The following is a 10,019-nucleotide window of genomic DNA, read 5'->3' as shown; positions in this document are numbered from 1 at the left end:
AGGAAAAATGAATACACCGTGTAACTTTCTAGAAGTCTCACTCTGGCCTTTTAGGTAGCAATGTGTGTTAGTCTGACTGTAAATGATTACCAGCCCCTGCCTGTGTGAGATGTATTTAAAGAGTGAGAAGGGGAAGGAAAGAAAGCTTCTAATATAAATGAAGAAGGAGAGTGGAGAGGAGTTACAGGCTCTAACGACTACTTGGGAGCTGTCCCGGCTCTGTAGCCAGTCACCCCACTCCTCCACTCCTCCGCGGTGTGGGGCGGGAGTACCAGCTGGGCCTGGAGGGGTCTTCATTGTGCAGGCATACATCTTAGCATTTTAGCAGAAAGAGGTCTCACAATATGCTCCCTTCATGGCATATCTTGTGTCTTTAAGTATTCTTGATACTTAAATATTTTACACTGTTTTCCAACATCTAACTGCTGTATTCCTTCAACTTCTTAAAAGGGGTCCCATGTAAGAATTATTGAATCGTGATCTTTGGGAGTTGAGTCTAATCATACACATTTTTGAGGTGGGAGAAGGGTTCAGAAGGGAGGGAACATATGTATATCTACGGCTGATTCATGTTGATGTGTGGCAGAAACCAACACAACATTGTGGGGTAATAATCCTCCAATTAAAAATACGTAACATTTTAAAAATCATATGAATTTTTTAAATCTCCACAGACAGTTATGAATCATATTAAAAATTACTACTCCACGTGTTAATTGGATCAAACAGTCAACAAAAGGCATAAGTGGTTTAAAGCTGTGTCCCACCATGCAGGATTCATTAAGTGAAAAAGATAAATAGAGGAGACAGGAAAAAACGAGAGGGGTGATAAGGAGACCATGTAAACCGGATGTCCTCCATGGGGTCCAAATCCCCAGCCTTGATCCTTTAAGTGCCACTCTTGCAGCCCATTACCTTTATTTCAGCCTTTCTTTTCCTTTCATTTTCCTTTTCTCTCTTAACCACCTCTTGCTTCCTCCCTTTGTACAGTCTTATTTTCTCATGGTTTTACTCACTCTAATCGACTTACTCCACTTTACCAATGCTATCACTTCTCAACTTAACTACTTCTCTAAAAACTTTGGAAGACAAATAGCCCATGTTTGTACTCTATAGCTTGACTGTGGTGGTGGCCATGTAACTCTATATGTCTGTCAAAACTCATAGAACTGCACACCTGGAAAAGATGAAATTTACCAAATGTAAACCATAGTTAAATAAACCTATTAAATTATGCATTTTAAAAAATTCTATTTTCAGTTCCATAAGCTTCTCTATGAATCTATAAAAAAAATAATAAGGAAAGGAGAAGCAGAAAATAGTGGGTACAAATTTTGCAATGCTAATTGAAACAGCATTTGTATTTGTGTTTTAATATACCTTTACCAAACTGGAGAGTTAAAAATAAATCCAGACACACAGCTTTTCTTTTACCCTGAAATTGGGACTATTGGCACAACCAATGGAGGGTGGCCAAAGGGACCCAAATTAGGAAAGGAGTGGTTAAGACACCTCTTTACTATTTTACAGTTTGAGATTGAAGTTCCTCTTGGATTGAAAGAAAAGAATAATCTTCCCCTCGATGCCAAATTTTTTTAAGAGGAGAAAAATTGCCCCTTTTAGATAAAGATGAATTGGAGTCTTTCTTTGATAGTAGGTAGGGGCTTCCCTGGTGGTTCAGATGGTAAAGAATCTGCCTACAATGCAGTATTCTTACCTGGAGAATCCCATGGACAGAGGAGCCTGGCAGGCTGCCCAAAGGGTTGCAAAGAGTCAGACAGGATTGAGTAACTAACACTTTTCACTTTTCAGTCCTCCCTTAGGGTCTCTTCAGCGCAGCTATTACATGGTAAAAGGGATAATACAAGTAGTAAAGTTTGATAAATATCCATCGTCCTCAAAACTGTTTCATGAGGGTTTTTTCTTACTAGAATTATAATGAGAGTCCTGGAACTATAGGTGAAATTGTGGAAATGATTCATCAGGTTATGCAGCTCTTACAGGTCTCCAATCCCATAAATTGTCTTTAGTGACCTAACTTGGCTGAGTTCTAATTACAATATGTCATGTTAATTTGATCAAGGTTTCTATGTGCATGCAGATTTGGAGGTAAAATAACTTCTAGAAATATTATTTCTAATTTCATTTGTGGCTATATATGCATGATTAATTGATAATGAGATTCCATGAGTGGAATTGTTTGTGTTGGACATTGGGAGATTTGTTTTAATAGAACAATATAAAACATTGCCATTTGCCATTTTATTTCACTCAGTGTAAGTTAAATCCTTTCTGGACATTTATTACCTTTTTTCTATATCCACATCTAACTCTGCTCTTATTTCCTGGTTACACTGTCAACTGCCTCCATTTTCCAATAGCATGGCATTCGAAAGACAGATGCATATACTCCTACTGACTCAGTATATTTCAGTCACTCAGTATTGACGAACTCTTTACAACCCCATACACTGCAGCACGCCAGGTTTCCCTATCCATCACCACTCCCGGAGTTTGCTCAAACTCATATTCACTGAATCGGTGATGCCATCCAACCATCTCATTCTCTGTACTCCCCTTCTCCCCCTGCCTTCAATCTTTCCCAGAATCAGGGTCTTTTCCAACCAGTCAGTTCTTTGCATCAGGTGGCCAAAGTATTGGAGTTTCAGCTCTAGCATCAGTCCTTCAAGTAAATATTCAGGACTGATTTCCTTTACGATTTACTGGCTTGATCTCCTTGCAGTCCAAGGAACACTCAAGAGTTTTCTCCAACACCACAGTTCAAAAGCATCAGTTCTTTGGTGCTAGGCTTTCTTTATGGTCCAAGTCTACTTCCATACATGACCACTAGAAAAACCATAGCCTTGACTAGATGAACTTTTGTTGACAAAGTAATGTGTCTGCTTTTTAATATGTTGTCTAGGTTGATCATAGCTTTTCCCTCAAGGAGTAAGCATCTTTTAATTTCATGGCCCTAGTCCCATCTGCAGTGATTTTGTAGCACAAGAATGTAAAGTCTGCCAACATTTCCATTATTTCCCCATCTACTTGCCATAAAGTGATGGGATCTGATGGCATAATCTTGGTTTCTAAACGTTGAGTTTTAAGCCAACTTTTTCACTTTTCTCTTTTGCTTTCATCAAGAGGCTTTTTAGTTCTTCTTCATTTTCTGCATTAAGGGTGGTATCATCTGCATATCTGAGGTTACTGATATTTCTGCCAGCAGTCTTGATTCCAGCTTGTGCTTCACCCAGCCCAACGTTTCTCATGATGTACTCTGCATATAAATTAAATAAGTAGGGTGACAATATACAGCCTTGATGGACTCGTTTCCCTATTTGGAATCAGTCTATTGTTCCATGTCCAGTTTTAACTGTTGTTTCCTGACCCGCATACAGATTTCTCAGGAGGTAGGTCAGGTGGACTGGTATTCCCATCTGCTTAAGAATTTTCCACAGTTTAATGTGACCCACAAAGTCAAAGGCTTTAACATAGTCAATAAAGCAGCAGAAGAAGTTTATCTGGGACTCTCTTGCTTTTTTGATGACCCAACGGATGTTTGCAATTTGCTCTCTGGTTCATCTGCCTTTCTGAAATCCAGCTTGAACAACTGGAAGGTCACAGTTCATGTACTGTTAAAGCCTGGCTTGGAGAATTTTGAGAATTACCTTGAAAGCATGTGAGATGAGTGTAATTGTGCAGTAGTTTGAGCATTCTTTGGAATTGCCTTTCTTTGGGATTGGAATGAAAACTGACCACTTCCAGTCCTGTGGCCACTGCTGAGTTTTCCAAATTTGCTGGCATATTGAGTGCAGCTGTTTCACAGCATCATCTCTTAGGATTTGAAATAGCTCAACTGAAATTCCATCACCTCCTCTAGCTTTGTTCGTAGTGATGCTTCTTAAGGTCCACTTGAGTTTGCATTCCAGCATGTCTGGCTCTAGATGAGTGATCACACCATCATGATTATCTGGGTATTGAAGATCTTTTTTGTACAGTTCTTCTGTGTATTCTTGCCACCTCTTCTTAATATCTTCTGCTCCTGTTAGGTCCATACCATTTCTGTCCTTTATTGTGCCCATCTTTGCATGAAATGTTCCCTTGGTATCTCTAATTTTCTTGAAGAGATCTCTAGTCATTCATTCTGTTGTTTTCCTCTATTTCTTTGCACTGATCACTGAGGAAGGCTTTCTTATCTCTCCTTGCTATTCTTTGAAACTGTGCATTCAAATGGGTATATCTTTCCTTTTCTCCTTTGCCTTTCGCTTCTCTTCTTTTCAGAACTATTTGTAAGGCCACCTCAGACAACCATTTTACCTTTTTGTAGTTCTTTTTCTTGGGGACAGTCTTGATCCGTGTCTCCTGTACAATGTCATGAACCTCTGTCCATAATTCTTCAGGCACTCTGTCTATCAGATCTAATGCCTTGAATATATTTCTCACTTCCACTGTATATTCGTGAGTGATTTGATTTAGGTCATACCTAAATGCTCTAGTGGTTTTCCCTACTTTCTTCAGTTCAAGTCTGAATTTGGCAGTAAGAAGTTCATGATCTGAGCCACAGTTAGCTCCCCGTCTTGTTTTTGCTGACTGTATGGAGCTTCTCTATCTTTGGCTGCAAAGAACATATTCAATCTGATTTCGGTGTTGACCATCTGGTGATGTCCATGTGTAGGGTCTTCTCTTGCGTTGTTGGAAGAGGGTGTTTGCTATGACCGGTGCATTCTCTTGGCAAAATTCTGTTAGCCTTTGCCCTGCTTCATTCTGTACTCCAAGGCCAAATTTGCCTGTTAGTCCAGGTATTTCTTGACTTCCCACTTTTGCATTCCAGTCTCCTATAATGAAAAGGATATCTTTTTTGGGTGTTCTAAAAGGTCTTGTAGGCCTTCATGGAACCATTCAACTTCAGCTTCTTTAGCATTACTGGTTGGGGCATAGACTTGGATTACCATGATATTGAATGGTTTGCCTTGGAAACAAACAGATCATTCTGTCGTTGTTGAGATTGTATCCAAGTACTGCATTTCAGACTCTTTTGTTGACTATGATGGCTACTCCATTTCTTCTAAGGCATTCTTGCCTACAATAGTAGATACAATGGTCATCTGAGTTAAATTCACTCATTCCAGTCCATTTTATTCCACTGATTGCTAAAATTTCAATGCTCACTCTTGCCATCCCCTTGTTGAACACTTCAATTTGCCTTGATTCACGGACCTAACATTCCAGGTTCCTATGGAATACTGCTCTTGCAATATTGCATCAGACTTTACTTCCATCACCAGTCACATCCACAACTGGGTGCTTTTTTTGCTTTGGCTCCATCTCTTCATTCTTTCTGGAGTTATTTCTCCACTGATGTCCAGTAGCATATTAGGCACCTACCGACCTGGGGAGTTCATCTTTCAGTGTCCTATATTTTTGCCTTTTCATATTGTTGGTGATGGACAGGGAAGCCTGGAGTGCTTACTTCCATGGGGTTGCAAAGAGCAGACATGACTGAGTGTTTGAACTGAAATGAACTTGCTAGCAATGTGAAGGGAAGGGAAGGGAAGTCGCTCAGTCATGTCCGACTCTTTGCGACCCCATGGACTGCAGCCTACCAGGCTCCCCCATCCATGGAATTTTCCAGGCAAGAGTACTGGAGTAGGTTGCCATTTCCTTCTCCAGCTAGCATGTGAGATGAGTGCAATTGTGCAGCAGTTTGAGCATTCTTTGGCATCTCCTTTCTTTGGAATTGGAATGAAAAGTGACCATTTCCAGTCCCGTGGCAACTGCTGAGTTTTCCAAATTCGTTGACATATTGAGAGAAGTACTTTCACAGCATCATCTTTTAGGATTTGAAATAGCTCAACTGGAATTCCATCACCTCCACTAGCTTTGTTCGTAGTGATGCTTCCTAAGGCCCACTTGCCTTCGCATTCCAGGATGTCTGGCTCTAGGTGAGTGATCACACCTTTGGGGTTATTTGGGTCCTGAAGATCTTTTTTGTACAGTTCTTCTGTGTATTCTTGCCACCTCTTATTTTTTTTTTACTATGAATATTATTTTAAGCAGTAAAGGTTAGAGAAAACATCAGTCTCTTAAAATATTTTAATATAGTGCAAACCAGTTTGCTTTGTACAGCATGAGAGAAACTGAAGGTTTTAGAGACCCAGTTCCCACAATCATATCCTATATATATACACATATATAAGGGGACCCCATATATATATATATATATATATATATATATATAGTTACTCTAAAATGCAAAGTACATCTAATTTTAGGGCTAAAAATGAAAAATTGACTTGTTCCAGTAACTACTAAAATGGACCAAGATGAAACAAAGGAGACCAGAGGTTCTATTATTCAATAAGAAAACAATTGTTGGGCTTTGTAAATTTTCAGATTTGTTAAAACTCAGAAATGAAATCTTTGTTGTGTATCTTATTCTGCAATTTAATTGTATAATTCAGAATTATGGCAATACTGCCAATGTTTAATTATACTGGTGATTCTTAAATCACGGACATCTTCCTTCTTATTTATGCTTATTTAACTGATTTGCCCAAAAAAGTCTACAGAAATTGAGAAAACACAAACTTTTTTTAGAAGGCTGGCCGACAAAATAATCCTTTGACCAGACTCTAAAGCTGTGAATTTTTATGGACTCGAGTTGAAACTACGACCCTCAAGAAAGAAAGGTAGTTTTTTCCAAAGTGTCCGCTATTACTCATTTTCCACTGTTCATGCTTCTCCCCAAGAAGGGGTCTTATATTACATGCTCTTTGGGTCTGTTTGATCATTTTTTGTTGTTTTATATAAATGCCAAGTTTGTTGCTTTATTTAGAGATTAGGTATTCCAGGGAATAACTAGTGCATTTTTGGAGAACCTTAGTATTTCTGGACTCCTGACTTACCTTTCCTGAGGGTCACGCCCCAAATAGACAACCCTACTCCAGGGAGTGGAGGCAACTGGCAAATCATGGTTTCTCACTGTAGACCTGCTTAGCAAGAAGAAAGGGCCCAGGTCAGTAACCAAGTGTCATGGGATGGATTCAAGGCCAAAGACTTCTTGACTTCTAAACGAAGAGTCCTGCTTCCTCCCAAACATGGGGCAGTCCAGCCTCATCCCCTGAGAGTCCGGGCGGGCGCTGATGCCCTCCTAGGGGTGGGAGGCCCCGCTGGGGCTTCTGGAGGCTGGAGCTTGGTGCAGCTTGTTGTGCACAGGGTGGAGCAAGGGCATGTGCTCTGCCCCCTTGAAAGGCAGGTTCTCACTGGAGTAGTAGTGTACCACTTCCGGGATGCTGTCCAAGACGGCGCCCGTCTGATCCAGGGTGTACTTGCTGTCTTTGGTCTGAGGCACTATGATGTGGACGCATCCTTGACTAGTGCAATGGAGTACCTACTGGTTCCTGACTCGCTGTTTCGAACCAGGTACCCAGCTTCTTTGCAGGACTGTAGTCGACTCTCTGCCTCAGCACGGGTGATGGCACCATGATACCCAGGCTGCTTCTCCAGCGGCAGGGCTGAGTCCACTCTCTCCCCCTCACTGTGGTCAGCCAGGGCTGGCTTCTTCTGTCGGTGGTGCTGCCTCAGTGGCTCCTCCTTGACAGAAGGTCGCTCGGAGCCTTCAAATTGAACCGACAGCGCCCGCACAATCTGCTCCTTCATCCACTCCCGGGGCTGCTCGTACTCGGCCGCGGGCCTCTCGTCGTCCTGGGGCAGCCGTCCGTGGCCGTCTGGGGGCAACCTCGCCTTCCGCTCCGGCCCCTCGGCGGCGAACGGGCCCGCTTCGGCCGCCGGCTCATAGGGCGTGTCGTACAGCTGCGGCGGCTTCCCCAGCAGCTCCTTGGAGCTTCCGCGCTTAGCCAGCGCCTCGGGCTTCGGGCCGTTCTCTCCAGGCTCGCAGGGGCTGTCGAGCAGCTGAAGCGCCTTCACCAGGGGGTCCTTGGAACCTCGTCGTCTGATTTGTGTTATCATTTGCTGTGCATCATAGGGTTCCATATAACCGTCGTTCTCCCCTACTCTCTCTGCATCCCTTTGACCTTTCGTCTGTTTAGCATCGTTAAGGGTCAGCATAGTCTTCTAAAATGATGACCGTGTCTTGCTGCTTGATAATCTTGCCCTTGTCCAGTTCGGGGCCCAGAGATGAAGGGGAAGAGGACGCGGAGGAAGAGCTGCTGCTGCTACTGCTGCTGCTGCAGGGGTAGATGCTCCTCCCGTTCTTCTCCCGAGTGTCCACTTTGATGAGCCTGTTGATGTAGGTGCTGCAGCCTGAGCTCTTGGCCGCGCCCTGGTGGGGCTCCTCCTCGGTGGTCCGGGAGTTTTTGCGGCCTTTGCCTGCGGCGGCCTGAATCAGGCCCTGGAGGCTATCCCGGGACAGCCGGCTGTCCTTGGGGGGGCCGACCCCGGCCCGGCCGCTGCCCAGCTCGGCCGCCGAGTTCTTGCGGCCCTTGCCCGGGGCGGGCCCGGAGCCGCCCGCCTCCGAGTTCTCGCGCAGTTTGCCGCCTCCCCCGCCGCCGGGCTTGGCCCGCTCCGACACGGTCTTCAGGTTCAGGGGGAACTCCTTGAACCACTTGGCCGCCACGAGGGGGGCCCGGCCGGCGCGGCTCAGGAGCGTCGTGGCCGCGGAGCAGGCGAGCGAGGAGGCCCAGCTTAGACACGGAGAGGCGCCAGGGACCGGGGGCCACTGCATTCCCCGGGGCTGGGTTGCTGGAGGCCGCGGCAAGGCCCCGCGACGGCTGCTCTGCTGGTCCCCGGCCGGCCGTCGCCCACGCCCCGCAGGGTGGGGCCCCTACGGCCCGGGGCAGGGGCTCAGGGCGCCGAGCGGGCGGACGCGGGCCGCCGCTCCGGACACGGACGGCGACAGGCACGGCGCACCGGGGCCCCGCCCGAGGTCGTCTTCAGCGCCTGCACGGCCCGGGGTTCCGCGGCTCTCCGGAGGCGGCGGGCGCCGGGGGCTTCCCCTGCTTTTTCCTCCAGAAGTGGGAGAGGCCGGGCCCACGGAAGCCCCGGGACAGCCCTACCCACACTCCCGGGGACCAGGGGGGACGGAGCGGAGGCGGCGGGAGTGTCCCCGGCACAGCGACGGACGGTGGGCAGCCAGCGGGCCGACCGCCCCCTCCGCGCGCCCCTCCCCTCCGAGGCTGGCGCCTCCCCGCGCGCCACCTCCGGCCCAGATCCGGGGGCGCCGGGGTCAGCGCCTCTGTAGAGGCGGGTCTGGGGGTGCATGTTCAGGGGAAGGTAGCAACAGCTTTACTGGTTGTGCCCGCGTGGTTAGGGCCTCCCACTTTTTGCACAAGCAGCTCCCCATCACTACCGAGCGGGTCTCGACCAGGCGCCGTCTTCAAACTCAGCCCGAGTGCGCCACGTGCACCTCTCCAACCCAGGATGGGAGCTCTTCCACTTCCAAAAAAGCTAGAGGTGCGTCGCGGTCACTAGCTCCACTCTCTCTGCAAGCATATTTTGGGGGATGTGTGTGGGAGAGTGCCTACTAAAAGCAGGGGAAGAGGCCGCGGACACTGGCCCAGGAGCCGGTGCAGCTACGGTCCCCTTGCCATCTCTTCTTAATATCTTCTGTTTCTGTTAGGTCCATACAATTTCTGTCCTTTATTGAGCCCATCTTTGCATGGAATGTTCCCTTGGTATCTCTAATTTTCTTGAAGAGCTCCCTGCTCTAGTCTTTCCCATTCTATTTTTTCCCTCTATTTCTTTTCATTGATCACTGAGGAAGGCTTTTCCACTGACTCGAAGTAAAGGTATTTTCCTTGTTTGATTTTTCTTCATAATTGATCATTTCACTGTCTGTTTCATAGTAAATTTCAGACGATCTGGCTGAGATAATGTAAACACAAGGAAACGTGACTGCCTGACCAAATGATGGACTTACACAGTAGTAGTTTTGATAGTTCTCATCTCTTTCATTGTTTCTACATTTCAGGCACTTTCAAAGAATTTTACTTCAATATTTTGAATATTCTTTCAAAGAGTTTTTAAAGTGGAAATATCCACAGGGAGAAATATCAACCACG

General features: G+C 45.9%; 1 pseudogene; it reads right to left on the bottom strand.

Annotated features, from left to right (window-relative positions):
• Positions 1 to 7,150: 7,150 nt before the first annotated feature.
• On the bottom strand, positions 7,151 to 8,683 carry LOC136158617 (SH2 domain-containing adapter protein E pseudogene; annotated as a pseudogene).
• Between the last annotated feature and the right edge of the window lie 1,336 nt (positions 8,684 to 10,019).

This window comes from Muntiacus reevesi, chromosome 1 (genome assembly GCF_963930625.1).
Source record: "Muntiacus reevesi chromosome 1, mMunRee1.1, whole genome shotgun sequence".
In the NCBI taxonomy this organism is placed as follows: Eukaryota; Metazoa; Chordata; class Mammalia; order Artiodactyla; family Cervidae; genus Muntiacus; species Muntiacus reevesi.
The sequence above is the reverse complement of the archived record's forward strand: the minus strand, read 5'-3'. Positions and strand labels throughout refer to the sequence as shown.